We start from the raw sequence: 27,554 nt of genomic DNA on the forward strand, positions 1-27,554 counted from the left end.
TACTTTTAATATCTGCTTACTCTCTCTTTTAACATGTTCTATCTACACTTCTGTTAAAATGTAATAATCACTTATTCTTCTGTTGTTTGGATACTTAACATTAGTTTTGGATGATACCACACATTTCGGTATCAATCCGATACCAAGTAGTTACAGCAGGGGAAGGGAACCTATGGCTCTAGAGCCAGATGTGGCTCTTTTGACGACTGCATCTGGCTCTCAGATAAATCTTAGCTGACATTGCTGAACACAATAAGTAATTAATAATTCCGCTGGTAATCACAGTGTTAAAAATAACGTTCAAATTATATAACATTCTCATGCATTTTAATCTATCCATCCATTTTCTAATCGCACCTGTTCAAGAAGTTGCATTAATTGTAAGAAGTATTATATTTATTATTGGTTAGCTTTAGAATAACAATGTTATTAAAAAGAATAAGAGACTTGTTATACTCTAAAAATGTTGGTCTTAAAATGTACGCATTTAGTTGTATTCAGTGTTAAATAATATTATATGGCTCTCACGGAAATACATTTTGAAATATTTGGCTTTCATGGCTCTCTCAGCCAAAAAGGTTCCCGACCCCTGAGGTACAGGATCATACATTGGTCATATTCAAAGTCCTCATGTGTCCAGGGACAAATTTCCTGAGTTTATAAACACAATATCATTTTTTTAAAAACGAAAGATGATTTGATGCCAAAAAATATTGACGTAATCATAGTAGTATCGACTAGATACGCTCCTGTACTTGGTATCATTACAGTGGATGTTAAGTGTCGATCCACCAATGGCGTTTGTTTACATGTTGACGCTGGTGAGCTACGGTGTGTAGTGAAGCATGTTTAGTTATTCCTCGTTCTGCAGGGATGATACTTGTAAGAAACTTACTTTAGAGGTCGCCATGGAGGCAAGGATTAGTGATTTAGAAGTAGCTACAACACTGCAGACTGCGGATGGACTTTAGCCGTTAGCTAGCCATGTCTTAAAGCACCTCTTTCTGAGGGCGTTTCAGTGTTATAACTTCACCTTTGTCGTCAGTTTTTAAGCCAAAATGCGTCCGTACTCCCTTTTCTGTCTACACACTGTGTCTGCTTGTAAGTACTGTGTGATTGTGCACTGCCGAACATGCTCGTAAACCATCATACATTGGCCTCAATACATTGGTCATATTCAAAGTCATCATGTGTCCAGGGACATATTTCCTGAGTTCGTAAAAATAATACATATTTTAAAAAAACTCAAAGATGTTGTGATGCCCAAAAATATCGACGTAATCATAGTCGTAACGACTACATACACTACTGTACTTGGTATCATTACGCCAATTGTGTTTGTTTACATTTGTTTGTTTACACTTTTCAGAGGCGGTATAGTGCCGAATACGATTCATTGGTATCGTGGTACTATACTAATACCAGTATACCGTATAACGCTAATTGATACACTAATAAGTTCTATGCATTTGTTTAATAAACACTGACCCACAGGTCAGGCATCTAATTGTGGTGTTGTGGTCGGGCGGTTTTATTAGTAGTCATATCAACTGCATTCAAATGCTCAGGGTTCGTACACCTTTCCATGGCCAAATTTAAGCACTTTTTATGGACTTTCAAGATCAATTTTCCAGTTTTTCCAGTACCCTTCAAAAGGCGAAAACCAGTGTGAATAAATCCTTAGCCTTGTTGTTTGAGGTCACCAAATGACGTCTGTAGGAAAAATACGGAAAATCTGCTAAAACCTAAGCAAACCAGCAGCTATCAGTAACTGAATGGGGAATAGAAAATGAAGCAGTGTTTCTGTGACTATACAATGTCAACTGTGTTTGCAAACATGTTTCCATTTGTGTTATTTTTCAAATTTCTTGTTCTTTTTCTTGTTTACAGCACTCAATGACATCGAACAGCACGGATTGATTCACACCGTATTTGTGCTTGTAAACCGCACAATGTGATATCAATACACGTACTCTCAAAATCTCAATTTAACAAAACATTTCCACATTAACATAAGGATAATAAAGTAAAGGAAAATATTTTGTTTGTTTCACACCACTTTAGTCACCTTGCACTAAGCATATCTAGCCTTATAACTGTCGCTATGATAACAAATTATTTTTTAGTTGAGGGAAATTCTTAACATTATAATTTATCATTGACAAACGCTCGCTTTTTTCCTTTCATAGCTTGTAATAACTGTCCGTAATTAACATGTAATCTGTCGCTGATCTCACAGTTTAGGGCTAGCATGTACCAAAAGGTTAGAAAACCAAACTTTAGCCGATGTTAGTTAACTTGTAGGGCAAGTAATCTCTGTGGCTTACCTTTCATACTCGAGAGAGCCGACTCTCCCATTGCATACGTTGTAGCAGGCTACACGTGGATTTGGTCCACGTTTTATCCAAAGTTTGTATTTGTCAGTTTCCATCCAATGTTCACGAGATCCTCCCGGCATGATGGACCGATGCACCACTGTCCCCGTTTAATGGCCCTGGCATGACAACAACCATTACTAATGTAAGGGCTTGTGCAAAGCCAACAGATCAAGTGTGTAGCTTTAATTTTTAAAGAAACCTATTTTATTTTTTTCCATTTTATAATTAACTTATTGAGTCAGACTACCGAGAACTATGATGAATATTCCCATGTATTTACATACACGTCACCGAAAATTCAAGCATTTTTCAAACCTTGAAAACACAACATTAAAATTCAAGCATTTTCAAGGTTTTTAAGCACCCGTAGGAATCCTGAATGTTGTGGTTGTTTTCCTTTATTTCATTGATTTTTTACAAACACCCTTGTATCCCAAATCGTATGGCAGCAGCGGCGTTGGAGACAAAAACAACGCGGTTCGCCATTGTGGGTTTTCCAAAGTGCTGTTGCCAGGTGAACTGACTAATGGCACCTTGTAAAATCCAACATGGGAACAGTAAAAAGAGCCATGTCCTTCTCTGTGCTATCCTGCCATGCTCTCTGTGCACTTCTATAACCCATCCTTGAAAAGCACTCTGGCTCAAGAGTGGGCTCCAGCTTTAGACATGTGGCATCCATAATTCATCCCCCAGGCCCATCGCTCTTTCTCCCTCTGACTCTCAAGACGTAAACAGTCCCTGCTTGTGTCCGTCACAGTCGAGCATCTACCGTTTCTCCCCCCCAGGACAAAAACAATGGCAGCTGGCACACACACACACACGATTGTTTAACCTGGCAGGTGAGCTAGTCGCCATGCACGAGAGCCCTGATGAGCGCTCCTTTTTATCTGTCCGAGAAATCGGCTGCCTGGAAAGCGGGCGCTATCATGCGAGCTGTCAGCGCTGCTATTATTGCGCATAAAACTTTGATGTATTGTTGTGGCTGGCTGCAGGAATACGCACTGCAGAACGCTCGACCGAGTGTCACGGGTCAAAGTACAGCGCTGGGTAACCAAGGTGGCCAGAAAAGCACCGGCTAGTCTGGCCTGATTGGCCCTTGTAAATCATTATGGAGAGGAGGCTAATGCAAAGAAGGTGTTTGTGCCTTTTGGATGTGATTACGGTGAGCATGTGGAGAGGACAAAAGCAGATAAACTTTTCCAGATGTGCAGGAATATCTTAATAAGTCTTGTATGGGAAGGGTTGGGGGGTCTTGTGGGAATGTTAGAATGGGATTATAAAAGGAAATTAAGATTTTTTTTTATTTATTTCAGCACTACTTATGTCACTTAGGCATCAGGTCAGATAAAGTCCAATACAATAAATTATTTAAAAAAAAAAACATTATTTGGCTATATGAAAACAAACACTTGGCACAAATCTAAGTGATTTATTAAAATAATAATTATACAAGTTTTTTTGGACTAGGGCGCACCGGGATATAAAACACGCCCTCAACATTTTAAAGGAAAAACATATTGTTCATTGCTCAGATAATACATTGTGATATGAGGTTTTTATACAGAAATATTTTGTAAATGTTTATTTACATACCTGAATTGTTTCCAAACGGTGTCTGTAACACGGCAGTAAAACGGCTGATCAAACAAAACAGAAGTCATCGCCATGGACCCACCAGCTCCAATCAGCAAAACAGACTCAACAACTCCACGGTGACGTTTTGGCGAATTTACTGAGGAATCCGTGAATCTGAAACAATACAAAAAGAATGCCATTGTAAGTTAATCATTCTCAAACAGACACTAGTATACGTGTTAGCACACTAGCTAGTGCAAACGTCGCTAGCTTCATTACATCATGATAGCATGTACAAATATGCATGAAAACACTCCTACAGACATCACTTTAGCTTTAGTAATTTAAGAACAGTTTTAGGTATATTGTAAAACCTACAAACAAAACAAGTTGGTCCGTTATGGACGGCTAAAAGAATGAACAGGACTCTACTTTCGGTTGAAAGCATGACACGGAAGGACATTGCAGTGAGCAAACTCGTCCAAAAGATGGCACCATAGCAGAAACAGTAAAATATATTCTCAATATATTTGCCCATCCCTTTTTTTTTTTTACTATTCTAATAATGGTCGTCAGCAAAGAAAAATCCACAAATTAGCCGCACCGTCTAATGAAGCACAAGGTGTTATAGAATTTAGTATCTACTCACACACAGTGTTACTGTTCAAACTGTGTGTAATGTTACACTGGCAAAAATGATTAATTACACCTGTTAAATAAAACCTCTGCTTTTTCTTTAATTACTATTTGGGCAGACGAGGCTACTGTAATTTAATGTTGGTCCTAATAGTGGTACTTGGAGAGCCAAGTGTTTTCGGAGGTGGTACTTTGGTGAAAAAAGTTTGAGAACGACCGCTTTAGAATATTTTTCAAAAAAGTAAATCTAGCAACTTTTATTAATTGGCCACTAGCACGTAACGCTCTTCTCAACGAGCGGCAGGGACCCTACAGAAAACATATTTGTTTTGCTTTCCTTTTTTTTTGCTAACTTTTGTTTTCTCCCAGAGCACGGATAAAAACTACATGCATGGACAACTATGCAAATTAGATGACCACTACCCCACCCCCACACCGCTACAAATCAATTGTTCTGTAGGAAACCCGGTACTTGATAGACTTCCAAGACTTAGACAGCCGTTGTTTATGTTTAGAGTTGAGTCAACAAAGCAATCACACTGTTGCACTCACTGTACAGTAATAAAAAAGGTTCCGCTCAAGCCAGACAGGAACAATGTCATCACATTGAAGCTATTCAGACCATTTTTAGCCTATAACTTTCAGAAATGCACAAAATTTGACCACAAAAATATAATTATGTTTTGCAACTATGTGCACTCTCCCAAAATATTTTTTTTTCACCACGAGTGGGAAAGGTTGTTTGGATTGGGTCATTCAAGTAAATGATGTGCCGAAAGGTACTTCAAAGTTTCAAGGTCATTGCCCTGATTTGCTCACGTTTTCTACAGGATAGTGTGAAAAAAAAATTTCATCACATTGAAGCTATCCAGGACTTTATTAGCCCATGTGGAAATCCCCATAAATTTCTGAAATGCACAAAATTTGAACACAAAAAAAAATAATATAATGAGCTGCAATTCTGGAATTTAGGGAATAATGCTATTCCCTAAATAGGATTATGATCTTTACAAAGGTAGATTGTTTAATCTGATGCATGGGCACCTAATTGTATAACCAGTAAGTGAGGTTTAAAACTGTGGCCCTAAAGCAGGGGTGTCAAACTCATTTTAGATCGGGGGCCACATGGAGAAAAATCTACTCCCGAAGTGGGCATGACTGGTAAAATCATGGCACGATGACTTAGAAATAAAGACAACTTCAATTTGTTTTCTTTGTTGAAAAATAGAACGAGCACAGTCTGAAAATGTACAAATCATAATGTTGTTGTTTTTTTTTACACTTACATGTTGCAGTTAATAGTATTCTATCATTATTTGTCGTAGGGCTGGGTGATATGGCCTTTTTTTAATATGTCGATAGTTTTAGGCCATATCGCGATATACGATATATATCTCAATATTTTGCCTTGGACCTGAATTACTGCTGTGATTATATGCATCAAGTATGCATATAATCACAGCAGTATGATGTGATTAATGTGTCTACATTAAAACATTATTGTTCATACTGCATTAATATATGCTACTTTTAAATTTTCATGCAGAGAAGGAAATCACAACTAAGTCAATTGAGCAAAACTGTATTTATTAAACAGTTATTAAGCAATGGCAAAAACGTTCATGTAATTTCCAAAACAGAAAGTGCAAGATTATCAGAGACATTTTAAGTGTCAAATAAAAATGAGCTGCATAATAGGAAATCAAATAGTGTTCGTCCTTCACTATGTGGTAGGTTACTACGGACGTTATTAATTTCTATTTTTTTCACACGGTGTTGATCGGGAAATGTTTGCCTCGGCATTTTGATGGTGTGGACGTGTGGCACCGAATGGAGATGTTGACATGCGAAGTAAGCACTCTTCATTCTCTAGCAGGTGACTTTTCAAATGATGCTACATATTAGCAATAATGCTACTTTTGTTAGCAACGCTTGTGCCGCATGCTTGACTTATTACGGTTGTCTGTTCGACATATTCCCACTTGAAGCCAAACCACCGCCAGACGATGGACCGACCCCCTGCTTTTTTTCTTGGGAACTAATTATTCCTTCATTCGCACCTTCTTTCTCTCGTACTACCACTCGCACAGCTCTGCTAGCATCACAGCTAATGATACCCATGCTGCTACCTTTCTGCTACGCGAGGGTGACGTATGACGTGACAGTATGTGACGTATGTAAGAAGGTGCGCTTTCTGTCTGTGTGAAGGGGAGACAGGAAAGAGCGAGGAGAGCCTGTAGTGTAATGCCCGCAGCTAAAAGCAACTGCGTGAGAACGTATACTCGATATAGTCATTTTCTATATCGCAGAGACAAACCCGCGATATATCGTGAATATCGATATATCGCCCAGCCCTAATTTGTCGTTATCTATACTTTCTGGATAAATTATGTGATAATGTTCATCAGTCAACTCATAGGTGTTCATTTTCAATCTATCAAGATAAAAAATATATATATATCAAAATCAAATTACAGGATGTTATTTATGTAGTTTGCTAATTTTCCTCGACTGGTGCACTGGTGTGTTTATTTTGCTTTGTTTTTTTTACATATGTAGCATCATCTACAAAGATATAAACATTTGCTATTGCGACATCTAGTGGAGACATTTAGAACCGCAATTTCTTTCATTCAAAAATTTCCGCTCATTTTTATACATAACAAACTCATCCCGCGGGCCGGATAAAACCTGTACGTTTGACACCCCTGACATAAAGCCATACTGGATGGTCGTTGTACGATAGACAATATACGTTATGTACTGATCTAAAATTAGCTGATGATAGCTTTTAATACTACCAATATATCGCGATAACGCATGTTGATTACACTATCTAACTAGCTCCAATTGAAGGTTAAATCACCAAAATGATTCCTGAGCGCGGCCACCACTGCTGCTCACTGCTCCCCCACTTCCCCTGGGGTGGAACAAGGGGATGGGTCAAATGCGGAGGGTAATTTCACCACACCCAGTGAGTGTGTGACTATCAGTGGTACTGTAACTTTAACATAATATCATGGATATATAATTTACAATTAATATAATTGGATATAAAGTGTATGTTAAAGTTCGACTCCTACTTTGTTTAATCCTGTGACAACCTCCTTAGTTTTGTAATCTATCAGAAATATCAAGCAGCTAAAATGCACCAAACATGGATAAGTGTGGAGTGTGTTTTGCATTTTCCCATAATGCATTGTAATGGATTTAAATGGGTATAATTTAGATTTTTTTTTTTTATAGCTCTTGGACATTTTTATAATATCCACAAAGTTCAGTAAGAGCAAGTTGTGTTATACGTGACAATGTGTGTTGACTTTTCGTCTTGATTGCAGGGGGTTTTTTTGCACTATGAGTGGGAAATGTTTGGATTGGGTCATTAAAATATGTTCTGTGCTAAATGTACTTAAAGTCCAACTAATGGCCATGATATGCTCACATTTTCTCCAGCGCTATTTTTCAAGTACTGTGCCGCGCTTCAGTTACAGTCTGGTGTGCCATGGTAGATTATCTAATTTCACCTATTTGGGTTAAAAATATTTTTTTGCAAACCAGTAATTATTGTCTGCAAATGATGTGTTGTTGAGTGTCGGTGCTGTCTACAGCTCGGCAGAGTAACCATGTAGTACTCTTTCATATCAGTAGGTGGCAGTCGGTAGCAATTGCTTTGTAGATGTCGGAAACAGTGGGAGGCTGTGTGCAGGTAAAAAGGTGTCTAATGCTTAAACCAAAAATGAATAAAAAAGGGAGTGCCCCTAAGAAAAGGTATAGAAGCTATGCAGAATGAAACTAAAACTGAACTGCCTACAAAGGAAATAAAATAATGCTGGACAACAGCAAAGACTTACTGTGGAGCAAAGACGGCATCCACAATGTACCTCCGAACATGTCATTACAATCAATAATGTCGCCACAAAGAATGATAAAAACAACTAAAATATTCTCGATTGCAAAAACAAATCAGGTGCGGGGAATATCGCTCAAAGGAAGACATGAAACCGCTACAGGAAAATACCAAAAAAAAGTGAAAAAGCCACAAGAACTAAAACACTATACACAGGAAAACATAAAAAGTCAAAACAAGTCACAGCGTGATGTAAAAGGTTGTGACAGTACACCTACTTTGAGACAAGAGCTATAGTGATGCATGGTTGGTTATGGTTTAAATTCATATCCAACAATTGCGACGACGAATTTTTCCAGTCAACTGATTTTGTTTTTTTAATGATTTCTGCTGGTGGTGTGCCTCCAGATTTTTTCAACGCAAAAAATGTGCCTTGGCTCAAAAAAGGTTGAAAAACACTGTTTTACAGGGTAGTGGAGTTATAGTGGATAGTAAATACTCAACATTGATTTGGAAACATTGATTAGAACTCATGACGTCTTGCAGGCCAAACTGATTGTTTATCGGTACTGGATGGTCATTCGTGCCCAGTAGGCGTCAGAAAGATGAGTGGCCTGACATGAATTTGGTGAATGGCACAACTGCTAAGCAGCAAGTGGCAGTTAAAGAAGAACAAATTATTAGACCTTTTTGGCAAGAATATAAAAAAGTCATCTTTGGCTGGTGCCGTTGAGGACTTTGGCATATGTTCACGCTGGGCTGCCGTAATGCAATTCAGAACCACCTTTGAAAGAATAAATCTACTCACTTAGATGGTCCCTGGAGAGCAGATGCAGTGGAGGGAGGAAAGAAAGAGCAAAGGCAAGTAAAAAGAAAGACAGAGTGACTTTAAAATAATAATTAAAAAAAAAAGGCGCACTGGGAGCTTGGAGGTTGTCACATTTAAAATATCTCACAGCTCCTTTTTGCCAGGGGATGACAAAAGTCAACTGTAGTGCAGTCCACACCCTTAAAACTGGAAGGGCACAACCTTAGGAGGGTGATCTGGCTAAACAGGCTTCATATGGCCACCAGAACCTTCTCTTTAGGACCTCCGTACAAGTTAATTCAAGCCAGATCTCACCCCGATATCCCTTCCACTGCTCTGCAGCAGTGAAAAGGTTATTTACGAGCCTCTGTTTGAACATTAAGTGTTTCTACGTTTATAGCCCTAGTCCTGGCAGATCCAATTCCTGATCATGATCCGAGTCGACACTTTTATTAACACAGCGTGAATATTGTGCTCTTTAGGAACGCAGGTGCACGCTTCTTTGGAAGACGGAAGAATTATGACGACTCGTGCATGGAGAAGCAGGTACCGTCATGTTTGGTACCTCTACTGTGCTGGAACCGTTTGTACGCATTCACACCAAAGAACCATCTATTTATTATTATTCCACAGCCCACAGTTTTCATCCGACCGGAACCATTCAAGTATCAAAACGTTCGGCTCCACCAGGAATCGGGAACTCCCTAAAAACATTTAAGAAAAAAAGGTCCCGGATTACCCACAACTCCCAGTTTTCCGGGACATTTTTCCTATTGAAACATGCATAACACCCACATTTCTCACCCGATTCGATCTGTTCCACCATCCACACACTTCACTCACATTTGACATTCAAACTACCATTTTCCAAGTTCCAAATAATTCCAGGAATTCCCAAAATTCCAGATTTTTCTAAGTCCTATTTTCACCTCTTCCTGGAAAGTTTTCACAGTCCAAATTTTTCAACCGTTTCTGACCATTCTACCTTCAAAACATTCAACAAAGGCTCGTACTAATTCTTGGTTTTCCCCAAATTCCAGGAATTGCGAAAATATTAATTCTCAATTAAAACTGTTTGCCGGTTTTCACGAAATTCCAGAAAACTCCCATTCATTTGAATAGGAGTTTCCACCATAGTTCTAAAACGCCCTAAATTCTCAAAATTTTGCACCATTTTTAAACCGGATTCCAATCTTTCAACCATCCACTCAAACTACTTTTCTGATATATTAAACGCAAAACATATTTCCCAAAATTTTCGGTTACCCTGGAATTTTGTCCCCATTGAATGAATGATTGAATTAATGAATGAATGGGACTGAACAGCCCACATTTGTCATCCAATTGAAACCGTTCTTCCATTCCACATACTCCACTCACCCTGTACATTCAAGCCAGCATGTTTCTCGTTTCCGAAAATTCCCTGATTACCTGGAATTTCCAGGAGTTTCCCCATGTTAGAAATAAATGGGCAATATACAAAACTCTCCATACCCCACATTTCTCAACCGATTCAAACCGTTCCACCATCCACACACTTCACTCACCTTTGACAATCAAAATACCATTTCCAAGTTCCAAAAAATTCCAGGAATTTCCAAAATTCCAGAGTTTCGGTCCACATTTTTCAACCGTTTCTGACCATTCTACTACCTTCAAAACATATTTGACATACCGTAACAAATTCTTGGTTTTCCCAAATTACAGGAATTGCAAAATACCCCTTCTCAATTAAAACTGTTACTACGTCAACATTTTTCAACTGATTCCAAAAATTCCCTCACCATTCATTTAATCTAGGACAATTATGAGAGTATCAGTATTTTAAAAATTCCAGGAAACTCCCATTCAAATGAATGGATGTATTCACAGTTCTACATGCAGTAAATTCTCAAAATTTTGCGCCATTTTTAAACCCGATTCTGACCTTTCAACTATCCACTCACACTACTCGTCTGATATATTGCACGCAAAACATGTTTTCCCTTTTCTACTATTTTCGATTTTCCTGGAATTTTCTCCCCATTGACAATGAATGGGCATTATACAATTGACTGCATAGCCCACATTTCTCATCCAATTTGAATCATTCTCCCATTCCACTCACCCTGGAAATTCAAGCCAGCATGTTTCTCAGATCCAAAAATTCCAAAAGGTATAGATGTGTATGTCCAAGTTAAAGATAACAGCAGGCAGTCTTCTTCTAGGTAATTTGTTACAATCTTTGGCAAGTGTTTGGTGCAATCTGGAACAACATGGCACACAAAAAACTATACAAATCATGTGTCATGAGACATGCAAATATAAATACACAGAGGACAAAAGTAAACGACATTAAATGAGCTCAAACATACCTATAAACGAGGCACAATGATGCAATAAGTACACACTGCTAGTCTAAATAGCACGTTAGCATTGGTTATTTTGCAGTCATGCATTGACCAAACATGCCTGATTAGCACATCACTCAAATCAATAACATCAACAAAGCTCAGCTTTACGCACAGTATAAATCGTTAGATGGACAAAATGAAACAAAGAAGGAGTAGCATAAAACACGTCCGGAAATGTTATACATGTAAACAAACTGAACTACAGTGAGTTTAAAGACCGCCGTAATTAGTAGGGCTCGTGCTCGCCAAATACTTTCATCAGTGAAGCATAAACACAAAAACATTAATCAGTGTGATTTCTAACAATGAGGAAGGTTTGTGTCATGTTTGTCATCCTACAGAAACCATGTTAAAACAAAAAAATATATTTATTCCCCCATGTTTTAAAATGTTTTACAAATCTTGAACTATTTTTTTCCTTTTTTTTATTGAGACAAAGATTATTTATGGATTTAATATTTGTTTGCTTACTATGGTATATTATTTATTTGTTCACTGTTTTTTTACAGAGAAATTGGATAAAATTGCTATAGTAAGAATAGGGGTAGGGTTATATAAGATCTCCTTCTTCCTACTCCTTTTCGGACGTGCTGTAATGAAACAACTGGAATTGTGTGATGCATTACATTGTATCGTATGCATGTTCCAAATAAACTGAAAGTGAACTGAACTGAAAATATTCATACATTTTTGAAAAAGTTCCAAGGAGCCACTAAGGTCAATATGTGCATTCATTACATTACTTCATAAAACTACTGTAGATGCTTGTACTATTGTATTTGGGTGGTATAGCTCGGTTGGAAGAATGGCCGTGCCTGCAACTTAAGGTTTCTAGGTTCGATCCCCGCTTCCGCCATCCTAGTCACTGCTGTTGTGTCCTTGGGCAAGACCTTTACCCACCTGCTCCCAGTGCCACCCACACTGGTTTAAATGTAACTTAGATATTGGGTTTCACTGTGTAAAAGCGCTTTGAGTCACTAGAACATGGGTGTCAAACTCTGGCCCGCGGGCCAACTTTCATTTGGCCCTTGAGGCAATATCAAATTAACATTAGAGGTGGCCCGCCGATTTAACGCCACATTCACCGCGAATACTCATACTCGTCAACCCTCCCGATTTCCCCCCCGACAACAATGTTGGGGTTGGGCCCTAAAAACACTGCCTTTGGCGTTCTCTACAATCTGTCGCCACGTCCGCTTTTACTCCATACAAACAGCGTGCTGGCCCAGTCCCATAATATATGCAACTTATACACACAAACAAGTGAATGCAAGGCATACTTGGTCAACAGCCATACAGGTCACACTGAGGGTGGCCGCATAAACAACTTTAACACTGTTACAAATATGCGCCACACTGTGAACCCACACCAAACAAGAATGACAAACAATTTGGGAGAACATCCACACCGTAACACAACGCAACAAATACCCAGAACCACTTGCGGCACTAACTCTTCCGGGACGCTACAATATACACCCCCGTTACCACCAAACCCCGCTGCCGAAAAGAGGAATTACATTTTTACTTTTTATTTTATTTTTATTTGATATGCCATTGATATTTTGTAATTATTATTATTTGAAACTTCATTTTGCATGTCACTATAAAGTTATATAAGCCTTGCTTGTTCAATATTCAATGCAAACTTGTTTGGGTCCCTATTAAAAGGTTTATTTGTTCAACCTTTGCCCACGGCTTTGTTCGGTTTTAAAACTTTGGCCCACTCTGTATTTGAGTTCGACACCCCTGCACTAGAGAAAAGCGCTACATAAATATAATTCACTTCATTATTCTATTCAAACAATATATCTTACCTAAGAGTTAGATTTCTTTTTAAAAGGAATGTTACATATTCATGTGAGTGTGAATGTTGTCTATCTGTGTTGGCCCTGCGATGAGGTGGCGACTTGTCCAGGGTGTACCCCGCCTTCCGCCCGATTGTAGCTGAGATAGGCGCCAGCGCCCCCCGCGACCCCGAAAGGGAATAAGCGGTAGAAAATGGATGGATGGATGGATGTTACATATTCAAATTGAGGTGTTTTGAGGGCGATGCCAAGCACCTATTTCAATCGAGAATAATCAATCGCAATGGGCAACGTTGATTTTTTTTTAGAGCTCCATTACAGAACCAATCAAAGCAAGTTGAGGTACTACTGCGCTGTAGAGAAGAGAAATAACCCACGTACTTTGGCCGGCAGATGACGTCTTGATTTGCAGTATTTGACGTAACATCCATCCATCCATTTTCTACCGCTTGTCCCTTTTGGGGTGAAGGGGGGTGTTGGAGCCTATCTCAGCTGCATTTGGGCAGAAGGCGGGGTACACCCAGGACAAATCGCCGACTCTGCAGAACCAGCGTCCCCTGCAGTGGACATTTGTTATCGGTTGATTTTTTTTCCGCCAGCCCGGTATGCAAAACACAAATGAGAGGACTCTGGTTCTCCGGGTGGACGCGTCACAAAAGCCGCCCAATCAAGTCCGAGCTCAAGTTCCCCGAACCATGCAGCCGTGTTCTTTGTGTTGTTGTCGGGGGCCTCCGGTGAAGATGCCGGTAACGAGTGGAGGACGTGACTGCTGTAGTGGGATTTAGTTGGTGCCTTGCCATAATGACTCCCCCGCAGGGATGCTGCAGAGACTGCACTTTAGGCAGCATGTTTCCATCACCGAGCTATTGCCGTGCCTCTCGAGTGGTTTCAAACTGTCGTGTTGGCAGCGGGCTCACGATGAATGGAAGGTTTGAAAATCACAACTCCTCACAACACGGAACCCCGTCAGCTGAGGATTAGGATCATACATAATTCATCGCACTCCTTCCATTGTTTGATTGTTGTTCACGCGTTTAAAACCTTGTCGAATGCCAAATAACCTGCCACTGAATAATAGCGGGAGTCTAGCCTACAGAACACAGGTGGTTCCCTGGATCAGTACCGGGCCCCTTTCCAACACAAGGGAGAGTGTCTCCCTTGCACCAGATGTTTATAAAATTAGCGGAACAATTCATAAACATTTATCCGCATAATGGAAACAGTTTACTCAAGGTAGTTCGTCCGCAGCTCTGCCGGCTGTCACTGAAGTAATCTTCCATGCCCGTTGTCCATTCGTGTTCTAGGGTTGAGCTGGAGTCTGGTTGCTAATCAATCTCAACAGATCGATCCACACTATTTCCACGGGACTAATAGCTACATCTCCACATATCCACTTCCATGTCGCATCCAGGAACGACTATTTTGATAGTCAACGACTATCTTAACGATTAGTCGACTCGTCGGATTATAAAACCTGGCTCTAATTTTCCCATTGACTTTAAAATGTCACTTAAGTTGCTTAAAGCATGTGCTTACTAACAACAAATATGACTAATTCATTCATAACTATTTATTTCTACTAGGGATGTAACGGTATGTGTATTTGTATTGAACCCTTTCGGTACGGGGGTTTCGGTTCAGTTCGGAGGTGTACCGAACGACACGGACATATTAAGTAGCGCTCCGCACGTTGTGTAAACAGTGCGGAGGCACACACTGAGGCACCACGAATTGATTAACAAGGACCCAAACTTAAAAAAGTTCAACAACTTATTCGGGTGTTACCATTTAGTGGTCAATTGTACAGAATATGTACTGTGCCATGCAATCTACTAATAAAAGTTTCAATCAATCAATCAATCAAAAAAAAAAAAAAAAACACACGGCATGCTAGCAACGACTGGGCTATGATAGACTGACCATACGTCCTCTTGTCACGGGATATGTCCTCTTTGCGGAGCTGTCCAGGTGGAGTTTCTTAAATGCCTCGAATGTCCGGCATTTTGAGTTAGGGTTGCGTGTATTTTCAATGTACAGTCAGGGTTAAGAAGGGGTTAAAAACAAAAAAAAAAGTGGTGCACGCAGCGTTAACATTCGTGAAGGAGGGGTGGAGACAGAGAGAGCGAGAGAGAGAGTTATGATAAACGCGCATGCGTCGCCAGGGTCTGCTTTGTATCCATTGATTAATCAGATTTAATTTTATATTATCTATAGCAGGGGTGTCAAAAGTGTGCCCCGGAGGCCATTTGCAGCCCACAGCTAATGTTTTAAAGGCCCACAGCACATTCTAAAAATACCATTAAAATAAACAAAAACATAAACAAAAGTGAAATAAAACATCTTAAAGGCTAAATGTAATTTAGAAAAAGTTGCAACGTTGACTAATAAAACAAAGCTGTTTTTTTTTCTTTCAAACTGTCTTTGCTCAAAACATAATGAATCAAAATCAATGTTATTATGAAGTATTGACCTATCCAAGTTTCCGATTACTTCACATCAAATATTCCACTAAGAAAATTATTTTTGGTGGAAGATTTTGCAAATTTCTTGAATAAATAATCAAAAAATGTATATTTTGTTTTTTTCTTACTGTACCGAAAATGAACCGAACCGTGACCTCTGAACCGAGATACGTACCGAACCGAAATTTTTGTGTACCGTTACACCCCTAATTTCTACTGTAACTGTGCTGCTCATTCAGCTGTAACAAAAATCTAAACGACTATTAAAATGTTGCCCATTTAAAAGAAACGAAAGGCAAAGTGCTAAAAAAAACTATTAACCTTGTTTATGTATTTATAAAAAAAAATGTTAAACAAAAAAACAAATCTAACCTCCTCAAAAAGAGAATAAACATTTTGAGATGTTTGAATAGCTGATTTATTATTTTATTGATCAAATCCTGGCAGTTTTGGCACTCTAACAGGCTCAATGTGTAGAATTGTATCATTGATTAATTCTCAACATGTTAGCTATCTATTAGATTGAATGTCTAATCTTATACCATCGCATTGGTGCCTAAGGCTTGTCTCTTTTCGCGCATGCGGTTCACACTTGTTAGTGTGCCTTTTTTTCATTGCATTGCGAATTGATGCTGCTTAAAAAAGTACTTGAATTGATGTCGACCAGTCCTTCTCAAATAGTGCAGTGTGACCTTGAAGAACATGCTTTTTTCCCATACCAGTATACACTATATTGCCAAAAGTATTTGGCCACACATCCAAATGATCAGAATCAGGTGTCCTAATCACTTGGCCAGGCCACAGGTGTATAAAATTAAGTACTTAGGCATGGAGACCGTTTCTATAAATATTTGTGAAATAATGGGCCGCTCTCAGGAGCGCAGTGATTTCCAGCGTGGAACTGTCATAGGATGCCACCTGTGTAACAAATCCAGTCGGGAAATGTCCTCGCTCCTAAATATTCCAAAGTCAACTGTCGGCTTTATTATAAGAAAATGGAAGAGTTTGGGAACAACGGCAACTAAGCCACAAAGTGGTAGGCCACGCAAACTGACGGAGATGGGTCAGCGGATGCTGAAGCGCATAGTGCAAAGAGGTCTTTGGTCTGACTTTCTGCACAGTCAGTTGCTAAAGAGGTCCGAACTTCATGTGCCCTTCCAATTAGCCCACATACAGTACGCGGAGAGCTTTTTGGAATGTGTTTCCATCGCCGAGCAGCTGCATCTAAGCCATACATCACCAAGTCCAATGCAAAGTGGCGGATGCAGTGGTGTAAAGCACGTCACCAATGGACTCTAAAGCTATGGAGACACCTTCTGTGGAGTGATGAATCACGCTTTTCCATCTGGCAATCTGATGGACAAGTCTGGGTTTGGAGGTTGCCAGGAGAACGCTACATTTTAGACTACATTGTGCCGAGTGTGAATTTTGGTGGAGAAGTAATTATAGTGTGGGGTTGTTTTTCAGGACTTGGTCTTGGCCCCTTAGTTCCAGTGAAAGGAATGTGGAATGCTCCAGGATACCAAAATATTTTGGACAATTCCATGCTTCCAACCTTGTAGGAACAGTTTGGAGCGGGCCCCTTCCTCTTCCAACATGACTGTGCACCAGTACACAAAGCAAGGTCCATAAAGACATGGATGACAGAGTCTGGTGGTGATGAATTTGACTGGCCTGCACAGAGTCCTGACCTGAACCTGATAAAACACCTTTGAGATGAATTAGAACGAAGATTGAGTGCTCGGCCTTCTTGACCAACATCAGTATGTGACCTCACCAATGCGCTTTTGGAAGAATGGTCGAAAATTCCTATAAAGACACTGCAACCGTGTGGACAGATGACGCTGTAATCGCTGCAAAAGGTGGACCGACATCATATTAAACCCTATGGGTTAGGAATGGTATGGCACTTCAAGTTCATATGTGAGTCAAGGCAGGTGGCCAAATACTTTTGGCAATATAGTGTTGGTGTGCCGAGATTGCTGCATTGTATACAAAAAGACTTGAGAGTGTAATTGCTGCAAAGGTGCATCATCAAAGTATTGAGCAAAGAATTTGAATACTTATGTACATGTGATTAAATTTTTTTTTTTTTTTTTCTAATACCTTCGCAAAATCACATTGTCATTACGGGGTATCGTTCCTAGAATGTTTGAGGACAAAAATGACTGTAACATAACAAAATGTGGTTGCACTGTACGTGTCCGAGCATACAGGCTTCCCACTCTGACGCCAGACGGCTGCTATTTCCTGTCATCAGCAGTGTATACAATGCATAGTGATAGTTCCCTCCTGGTTTCTCCTCCAGCTTGGGGAAAAGCAGGTTCACAGCACAGCAGGGGGGAGGTAGGATGATGACGATGATGACACAGGAGATGAGAGGGTGGGGTTTTTCTTTGCCCTTGACACAACATCTTTAAGGATGCTGACCTCTATACTGTCAGAAGTGAAGAAAGTGGGTTGGAAGCCTATTTCTTCCAAGTACCTAAGTGTCAAGAGTACAAAAACGCCATATCTGACAAGCTCTCAGACCCCTAAAAAGCATTTGACAGGAAACAGAGACTTTCAGTAGACTGATGTTCGATTGCAGGGTCTAAATTTAGTTCCAGGGTCATTCATTTGCCCTGAAAAAAAAAAAGTCCCTGATTGGGGGGAAATGGTGCTTTTAAAAAGCCGAGCTCGGTTTGCAGAGCTGATGTTACGCATTTGGCTTCACTTGTGATTGATTTGATTCAAGACGCCGTTTTTTACGAGTACAACAAAGCTTTGAAAGAATCTGCTTCGTTCTTAAAACCGCAGGACCCAGTACTGGGGCAGCTGGGTTGCATCTGTGTCACTACGGTAATTACTTTGTGTTACATAAATACCAATAAGCATATGCCGTACATTCACGTAAGCAGCGGAATATCAGTCAAAAACACAATTGGTTAAAGGGCATTTGCACTTTTTTATTTTGTATTTTTCCTATTGTAAGACAAGACCACATTTTACTTTTTTTATGCACTCTAGCTAGTAAATAAATGCGAGCAAAAGTCCGCTTGCAATGGAGCCTGTGGGAGTTGCTCTTTTCTGCCTAGAAATCCCTTAAAAAACACCCAAACACTTCAATCAACGCATTTTATATATACACTGTAATTATATATGTAATGTAGTAACAGGTAGATTCATGATAACATGTAATATTTCAGTTTTTTTCTCATTTTAAGCATTAATTTTACAAATGTTAGCTTTACCCTTTCAACATCACTGATTATTACTTACTGCAGACATCATGAGAGCCAACAGACAAAATAGAACATCACTGACACTGCAAAAACTGTTACCTTCATGCAACTTTTAAAAATTGTCGCAACATTTTCCAATCAATGTTTTGCTAACTTTCTGTTTTCTAATTTCTTAAAACTTTGTATAATTAAGTTGGTGATAAGTTAAAGAAAATCAACAAAATGAGGTTTATTAAACATGGACGACGTATTTATTAGATTTATGTTAAGGGTTGGTAAAACTTGGTATAAGTAAGTTGGTGATAAATTAAAGAGTTACAAAATTAAGTAAAATGTATTTTAAAACATTTATTTGTCCAAAAATTAAGTTGGACAAAAATAAAAGATGACAGCCAATTAAGTACACCCCACCTAATTACAATATATATACCTCAAAAAAAGTTACTTTGATGGAAATTTGAAAAATTGTCGCAACATTTTCCAATCAAGGTTTACAAGTTTTGATAACTATGTTTTTTAATTTGTTAAAACATGGTATAATTAAGTTGGTGATAACTTAAAGAAATGCAACAAAATTAGGTTTATTAAACATGAAAAAGGGCAGCTAATTAATTACACCGGACGTAATTAAATAGGTTGGTAAAAGATGCAACAAAACTAAATAAAATCTTAAAAAAAACTAATTGTCCAAAAATTAAGTTAAAAAAAAAATGAAAGAAATTAAGAACATCACACTGAATTACTAATATGTATGTATATATATATATATATATATATATATATATATATATATATATATATATATATATATATATACATACACATATTTATATGTATATGTATGTATGTATGTATGTATATATATATATATATATATATATATATATATATATATATATATATACATACATACATACATACATATATATATATGTGTGTGTTTGTTATAAAATGTTACTTTGATGCAACTTTTAAAAATTGAGGCAATATTTTCAAATCAATTTTTACAAGTTTTGATAACTTTGTTTTTTAATGTGTTAAAACGTTGCATAATTAAGTTGGTGATAAGTTGAAGATGCAACAAAAATTAAGTAAAATTTGTAAATAATTTAATTGTCCAAAAATTAAGTTGGACAAAAATAAACAAAAACAGAAAATTAAATTAAATTACAATATATATAAGATAAAAAATGTTACTTTGATGCAACTTTAGAAAATTGTCGCAACATTTTCCAACCAATTTTACAAGTTTCGTGAATGAACAGTTTTGTTTTTTTATTTGTTAAAACTATTAAGTTGGTAATAACTTGAAGATTAAACAAAATTAAGTAGAATTTTCAAAAACTGATCCATTTTGCAAAGCAAAATACATGTTACACAACAATGATGTTGAGAGGATGTTGATACATTCCCGTTAAGATGAAGAATCACTCCTAATGCTCACAAAGAGAATGGAGGGTGAAACCAAGTGACTTTTCAGGTCTTACTCGCAATTCCCGGGTCTGAATTGGCTGATACATTAAATATACGTTGCTTATTGCAATTAAATAATAATTTTGTCGTTAAGTAAGATAGTGAACATACTAGAGAACTTGTCTTTTAGCAGTAAGTAAACAAACAAAGGCTCCTAATTGGCTGCTGACATATGCAGTAACATATTGTGTCATATATTCTATAATTTTGTCCAAATGATTAGAATATTAACTGTTAATATCTGCCCATGGTAATTGTTCACATTCAGGAGCCCCAGCATGCTGTTAGCGGCAAGCTATTTTACCCTCTTAGTGAAACATGTTGAGCTATTCCTCGTCCTGCAAGGATGATACTTGTAAGAAACGTAGTTTATATGTCACAATGGCAGTGAGGATTAGTAATTTAGAAGTAGCTAAAACACTCTTTTAAAGCACCATTTGCAGAGCGGCGCTTCAGTGTTATAACTTCACCTTTATCATTAGTTTTTAGGCCAAAATGCATCCATCCTCCCTCTTGTGTCTCCACACTGTGTCTACTTGTAGGTACTCCGTGCATGTGCGTTGCCCAACGTGCGCCTCTGGTCGTATAGCAATGTCATGTCCGTAAAAAAAAAAAAAAGTTAAGGTATTTTTCAGAAGAGAGTAAGCGCTAAGCACCTCTTCCAGAGCGGCACTTCAGTGTTTATAGCTTCAACTTTACTGTTAGTTTTCCAGCCAAAATGCGTCCATTCTCCCTTTTGTGTCTCCACACTGTGTCTGCGTCTAAGTGCTCCGCGCGTGTGCATTGCCTCACATGCGCGTCATATTACCAGCAATGTCACGACGGCATACTTGCCAACCCTCCCGATTTTCCCGGGAGACTCCCAAATTTCACTGCCCCGCCCGAAAATCTCCCAGGGCAACCATTCTCCCGAATTTCTCCCGACTTAAGCCCAGACTACAATATCGGGGCCTGCCTTTAGCGGCCTCACTCACCAGAAACCTCCACCTCTTAACAGCCGCATGCTGTCCTCACTTAGGTCCGCATTCTGACCTGAGGACAGCCTGTCGTCACATCCGCTTTTCCTCCATACAAACAGCGTGCCAGCCCAGTCACATATCATCTGCGGCTTTTCACACACACAAGTGAATGCAAGCATACTTGGTCAACAAGCATAGAGGTCACACTGAGGGTGGCCGTATAAACAACACTGTTATAAATATGCGCCACACTGTGAATCCACACCAAACAAGAATGACAAACACATTTCGGGAGAACATCTGCACCGTAACACAACATAAACACAACAGAAGAAATACCCAGAAACTCTTGCAGCACTAACTCTTCCGGGACGCTACAATATACACCCTTGCTGTCCCCCCAACCCCACCCCCGCCATCTCCCGAATTCGGAGGTCTCAAGCTTGGCAAGTATGCAGGATGGTGCACCATTGTGTTAATGCAGAAGCAGTATAGTACCGTTTTTAATTCATTAGTACCGCTGTAGTTAAATAGTACCAGTATACCGTAAAACCCTAGTCTGAAGAATATGGTACAAGTGAGCGTGTCCCCGCTAAGCAAACCACATCAAAGTCCGCACCAAGTATCGTTTATTTTGCGTTGCTGCATTCAACTCGATGGAAGTTATGAAGTTCCTTGTGTGTCCGAACCCCCCCAAACCCGCAGTAACCTTGTAGCCACACAGTCACCCCTGCAACTAAGAGTGTGACTGCGTACAAAGCGACAGGCAGTCAAGTAGCGAGGGAATTCGGGGGCTTCATTAGCCGGCTCAGTGCTGCTGCCGGCGGCCCTTTGAACTGGCAGCGCTCTGATCATAGCCGAGCACGCCGTCTCACACCTCATCATTTCATTCGCTCGCTAATTCAGCCCGACTCAAAAAAGAAAATAAGGACATGTGGACGCTATTTTTTTTTTAATCTTCTCTGAACCTTCAGCGAAAAACGGGGCGAAACTTTTCGAGCACTTTGCGTTCCTAATAAGACAAAGGCGGCCTTCAGCACGGACCACAAGCGCTGCATTATGGCAGAGTAACAATGCTGCATATCAAACAGCCCCCCAGCCCAAATCAAAGCAAAAACAAACAAGGGGGTGGTGGGGTTGAAACATCACAAATAAAACAATCATGGAGTCTGACTCAAGAAAAACCTGCAGGATTTCAGCTGAGAGCGCCATTGTTTTTTTTTTTTTGCTCCAGCCTTCATTTTGGCTGCCATGGTAACGTGGTTTGAAAGTCAGCAACGGGTACCACTTCCTGTCAGGGCCCGGAATGGCATATCTGACACTAAACGTCAGATTATGACGCTCCCGTTCATCAGGGGCTTATGAAAGACTGAGAATGTTTGGATTGTTTTGACACAATTAACACATCATCCCAGCTAAATAATCCCCGTGATCGTCTAACGTGCTTACGTGGCGGCGAGCATCTCTGCTACGTCTGGTTGTGCTGGGGGCCATACTGTCTTTGGATTCGTCAGCCCGCTCGTCTCCTTTTAGTGAATGAAGGAGGGGAGACACACGATAAGACACAGCGGGACGGCTCCTCCGACGTCATGGCAATAACCATGGCTACACCCTCCGGGGAACTCATTCTTCCTCTCCCCAGCTAAGGCCAAGAGTGTGTTGCTCACCCAGAAGGTTTGCACGTCAACATAATAAGCTGCAGCCATTGTACTGCAGTACATGAGTCCAGCATTTATTGTTGTCGTGTCATTTAAGCATTTAAGTTTTATGTGTAAAATAAATATATTTTTCTGCTGCTAATTTTTTCCCTGTCAAATAACACTTAAACGTTATTCAGGGTGGATGGAAGTATTATTACCGTGTTTTTCTGATCATAGAGCGCAGATATATAAGCCGCATCCACTCCATCATGGGTCCCCAACCTTTTTCGCACGACGGACAAGTTCAATGTAGGCATTATTTTCAGGGACCGGCCAGATAAATACGGCAAAAATAAGTGCATGAAAAATGCAACTCACTATAATGCTGAATTAGTGGGAGCCCTGGGCTTGTTTCTTGGCAATGAGATGCAGATGGAAATCAAAGCCAAAGGCTTGATTTTCATCTGCATCAATCTGTCACTTTTATACTTTATAAGTTCATTAATGTGCATCCAGGGTTTCCCACATTAATTTATTTGTGGCGGCCCGCCACAAAAGAATTACGACCGCCACAAATAAAAAAAATACAAAATAAATAAATGAAAAGAAACATTTTTTTTTTTCCGGCTTTTGACTCACTCGACCGCTCATAAAAGCAATGGGACTCTGTCTGTGAATGGAGCTTGTGTTGTAATTATATTCCAACTCCGCGTTCTTCTTGGTCATCGCCACCGCCGCAACCCACCCCCCAAAATCAAACCACATCACCACAAATAGATGCCTGACCTGTGGGAAACACTGTGTGCATTGTATCATGTCACCAAGTTATAAGAAATGGCAACTTCAGATGAGGAGTTTTATTGTATGTCTATAAACAAGCTTATTGGTGTGTCTAGTGGGACAGGAGAACATTGTTTATACGGTAAATACTGTAAATTACCTTATTTTAAGGACCATTAGGCGCACCAGATTAAAGTTAAAAGTTAAAGTACCAATGATTGTCACACACATACTAAATGTGGCGATATTATTCTCTGCATTTGACCCATCACCCTTGATCACCCCCTGGGAGGTGAGGGGAGCAGTGGGCAGATGCGGTGGCCACGCCCGGGAATCATTTATGGTGATTTAACCCCCAATTCCAACCCTTAATGCTGAGTGCCAAGCAGGGAGGTAATGGGTCCCATTTTTATAGTCTTTGGTATGACTCGGCCGGGATTTGAACTCAAAACCTACCGATCTCAGGACGGACACTCTAACCATTGCCGATGAGTCGTGTATTTTCAATGTTTGTTCGGATTAAAGAGGCACCGGATTATAGGGCGCATTAAAGGAGTCATATTGTTTTCATTATTTTTTACTAAATGTCAAATACTTCCTTGTGGTCTACATAACATATAATGGTGGTTCTTTGGTCAAAATGGTGCATAGATTATATTTTACGGATCATCTTCAAGCCGCTTTCTGACAGTAACTTCCGGATGCGCAGTTTTGTGGGCGGTCTTTTTTACGTGGCTCACCTTCGGCAGCGTCTTCTTTGTTGTAGCGGTGTTGCGTGCAAGGACGGGAGTGGAAAGAGTGTCAAAAGATGGTGCTCACGGTTTTAACGACATTCAGACTTTACTTAAATCAATAATGGAGCAGCATCTCCTCATCCGTCCTGTGAAAAACCGTCCGACCGGGACTCTCTAATAACTAAAGTTCCTTGGGTGATTAATGGAAACTCACTAAACCAGTATGTTTTAGCGCTTTCATGGCGAGTTTACTGAGCGATATATGTAAGAACTTTATACTACTTTATATTAGAAATGGCAACAGCGGAAGATGAATGTCCCATATTAAAAACAACAGCGGAGGAGGAACGTCCCATAACAAGAAGATAGAGAAAAAGAAGATTATCGACTACGGAGTCGGTACGGACTGCAAAGGCGGATGCGCACAACTTTTCAGGACCTATGCAGATCTCAAATACAGATCAGCAGGTTCCAGAAGGTAAAATAAGTTGCTTTTGCATAATATTGTAAAGCAAAATACCAGATAATATGTCTTACGTCAGGGGTCACGAACGCTGTGCCCGTGGGCACCAGGTCGCCTGTAAGGACCAGATAAGTCGTCCGGTGGCCTGTTCTAAAAATAGCTCAAATAGCAACACTTACCAGTGAGCTGCCTCTATGTTTTTAATTTGATTTAAAAAATAGAGATTTGCTTGACATTTTTAATTATAAGAGAGACAAAACTCAAATAGAATTTGAAAATCCAAGAAAATATTTTAAAGACTTCTTCACTTGTTTAAATAAATTCATTTGTTTTTTTTACTTTGCTTCTTATAACTTTCAGAAAGACAATTTTAGAGAAAAAATACGTTAAAAACAATTTTGAGATTTCTAAACACCTATACCTTTTTACCTTTTAACTTCCTTCCTCTTATTTCCTGACAATTTAAATAAATGTTCAACTAAATTTAATTTTTTATTGTAAAGAATAAATACATTTTAATTTAATTCTTCATTTTAGCTTCTGTTTTTTTTACGAGGAATATTTGTGAAATATTTCTTTAAACTTTTTATGATTAAAATTCAAAAAAATTATTCTGGCAAATCTAGAAAATCTGTAGAATCAAATTTAAATCTTATTTCAAAGTCTTTTGAATTACTTTTTAAAAATGTTGTTCTGGAAAATCTAGAAGAAATAATGATTTATCTTTGTTAGAAATATAGCTTGGTCCAATTTGTTATATATTCTAACAAAGTGAAGATTGGATTTTAACCTATTCAAAACATGTCATCTAAAATATATTTATTGTGAGAAATCATTAAGATGATCAGTGTTTCCACAAAGATAAATATCATTGATTATTAATAATAACATAGAGTTAAAGGTAGATTGAGCAAATTGGCTATTTCTGGCAATGTATTTAAGTGTGTATCAAACTGGTAGCCCTTTGCATTAATTACTACCCAAGAAGTAGCTCTTGGTTTCAAAAATGTTGGTGATCCCTGTCTTACGTTATGAACACACCATAATAAAACTCCCATGTTAAACGTGTCAACAATCTATCAAACGGTGCTGCTTCATAGCTTACCAAAGTCGTACTAAAACATTTTGATAGATTTTTGAGCGCTGTGTGTAATGTTCTATATTTTCAATATAACATAAAAAATGTTGATGTTGTTTATTTGAGTAATACTGCATCGACATGTAGCTCTTATGTTTGACTGCCATCTACTGGTCACGTTCATCAATACACTATACACCAAATAAAACAGCTTTGAGGTCGGTAAACAAAACTAGAATTATTCCGTACAGTAGGCACACCGGGTTATAAGGCGCACTGTCGAGGTTTGAAGGGAAAAAAAAGGATTTCAAGTGCGCCTTATAGTCCGGGAAATACAGTATTTAATGTTTAATGTAGCAAATGCGTCAAGCACTGCACCGTATTACAAAACAAAAAATCCATATATTAGCATTGTGATGAGTTATTTACACGGACATATTTTGTCAATGTTTGTTTACTTACCTGAAATGAGGTATTTACGCAGGAAGAGTGTGTACATGTTTATTTACCTACCTGAATTATTTCCAAACGGTGTCTGTAACGCAGCAGTGACCAAACACAACAGAAGTTGTCGTCATGGAATGAAATTCGTGAAACTGAAACATTGCAAAAAGAACGACTTAGTAAATTAATAATATTGAAACACACACACCTGCTGGCGGGCGTGTTAGCATGCTGACTAATGCTAACGACGCTAGCTTCGTTACATCATGATAGCACGTACAAATAGGCATGAAAACACTCCTACAGATGTCACACATGTGACAGTTAGGTAAGTATAAGCAGTTGTGGTTAAACTGTAAAACTTACAAACGTTGCTTGGAGAGATTAATGGAGAATCTCTTTGGGGCAAAAACGCAATGGACGCCTATTTCCGGTGTACGTCACTCAAACAGGACGTACATTTTCCACATTGCAATACCTGCAGTGAGCAAACTCGTCCAAGAGATGGCGCCATAGCACAAACAATAACACACCCTTTGAGCCATTTTGATTGCTTGATTGAAACCTTTATTAGTAGATTGCACAGTTCAGTACATATTCCGTACAATTGCTTGGTTTTAATGCAAAATATTGAACATAAAACATTCTTAAAACCTTTAAAGGCCTTAGTGGCCACATGTGTGGACAGCACCTTTTAGCTCTTATTTCCAAAATTGTGTACACTACTGAATTGGGGTCATATGGCCCTTTTGTGGAAACTTATACTGCCATCTGGTGGTGTCAGAAGAGTATAACATACAATGGAATTAGGTGGAAAAAAGTGTAAAAATAAGAATTAGCTTGTCACTAAAC

The 27,554-nt window shown here is 39.0% G+C and overlaps 1 protein-coding gene and 1 long non-coding RNA gene across 3 annotated transcripts in view; one reads left to right on the forward strand and one right to left on the reverse strand.

Annotated features, from left to right (window-relative positions):
• LOC133546139 (uncharacterized) overlaps nucleotides 1-27,176 on the reverse strand; it is an 88,707-nt gene extending 61,531 nt beyond the window's left edge. The window contains exons 1-4 of one of the 2 annotated variants that reach the window (XR_009804999.1): nucleotides 27,069-27,176; nucleotides 26,772-26,854; nucleotides 3,972-4,127; nucleotides 2,328-2,494 (exon numbers count right to left, since the gene is read on the reverse strand). This is a non-coding gene — a long non-coding RNA (uncharacterized LOC133546139). The remainder of the gene's footprint in view (nucleotides 1-2,327; nucleotides 2,495-3,971; nucleotides 4,128-26,771; nucleotides 26,855-27,068) is intronic. The other variant, XR_009804998.1, reaches the window with a different exon arrangement.
• Nucleotides 1-27,554, forward strand: part of apln (apelin) — a 75,934-nt gene that overhangs the window by 5,303 nt on the left and 43,077 nt on the right. The gene's annotated exons all lie outside the window — the stretch shown is intronic.

This window comes from Nerophis ophidion, linkage group LG29 (assembly GCF_033978795.1).
Source record: "Nerophis ophidion isolate RoL-2023_Sa linkage group LG29, RoL_Noph_v1.0, whole genome shotgun sequence".
Lineage (NCBI taxonomy): Eukaryota > Metazoa > Chordata > Actinopteri > Syngnathiformes > Syngnathidae > Nerophis > Nerophis ophidion.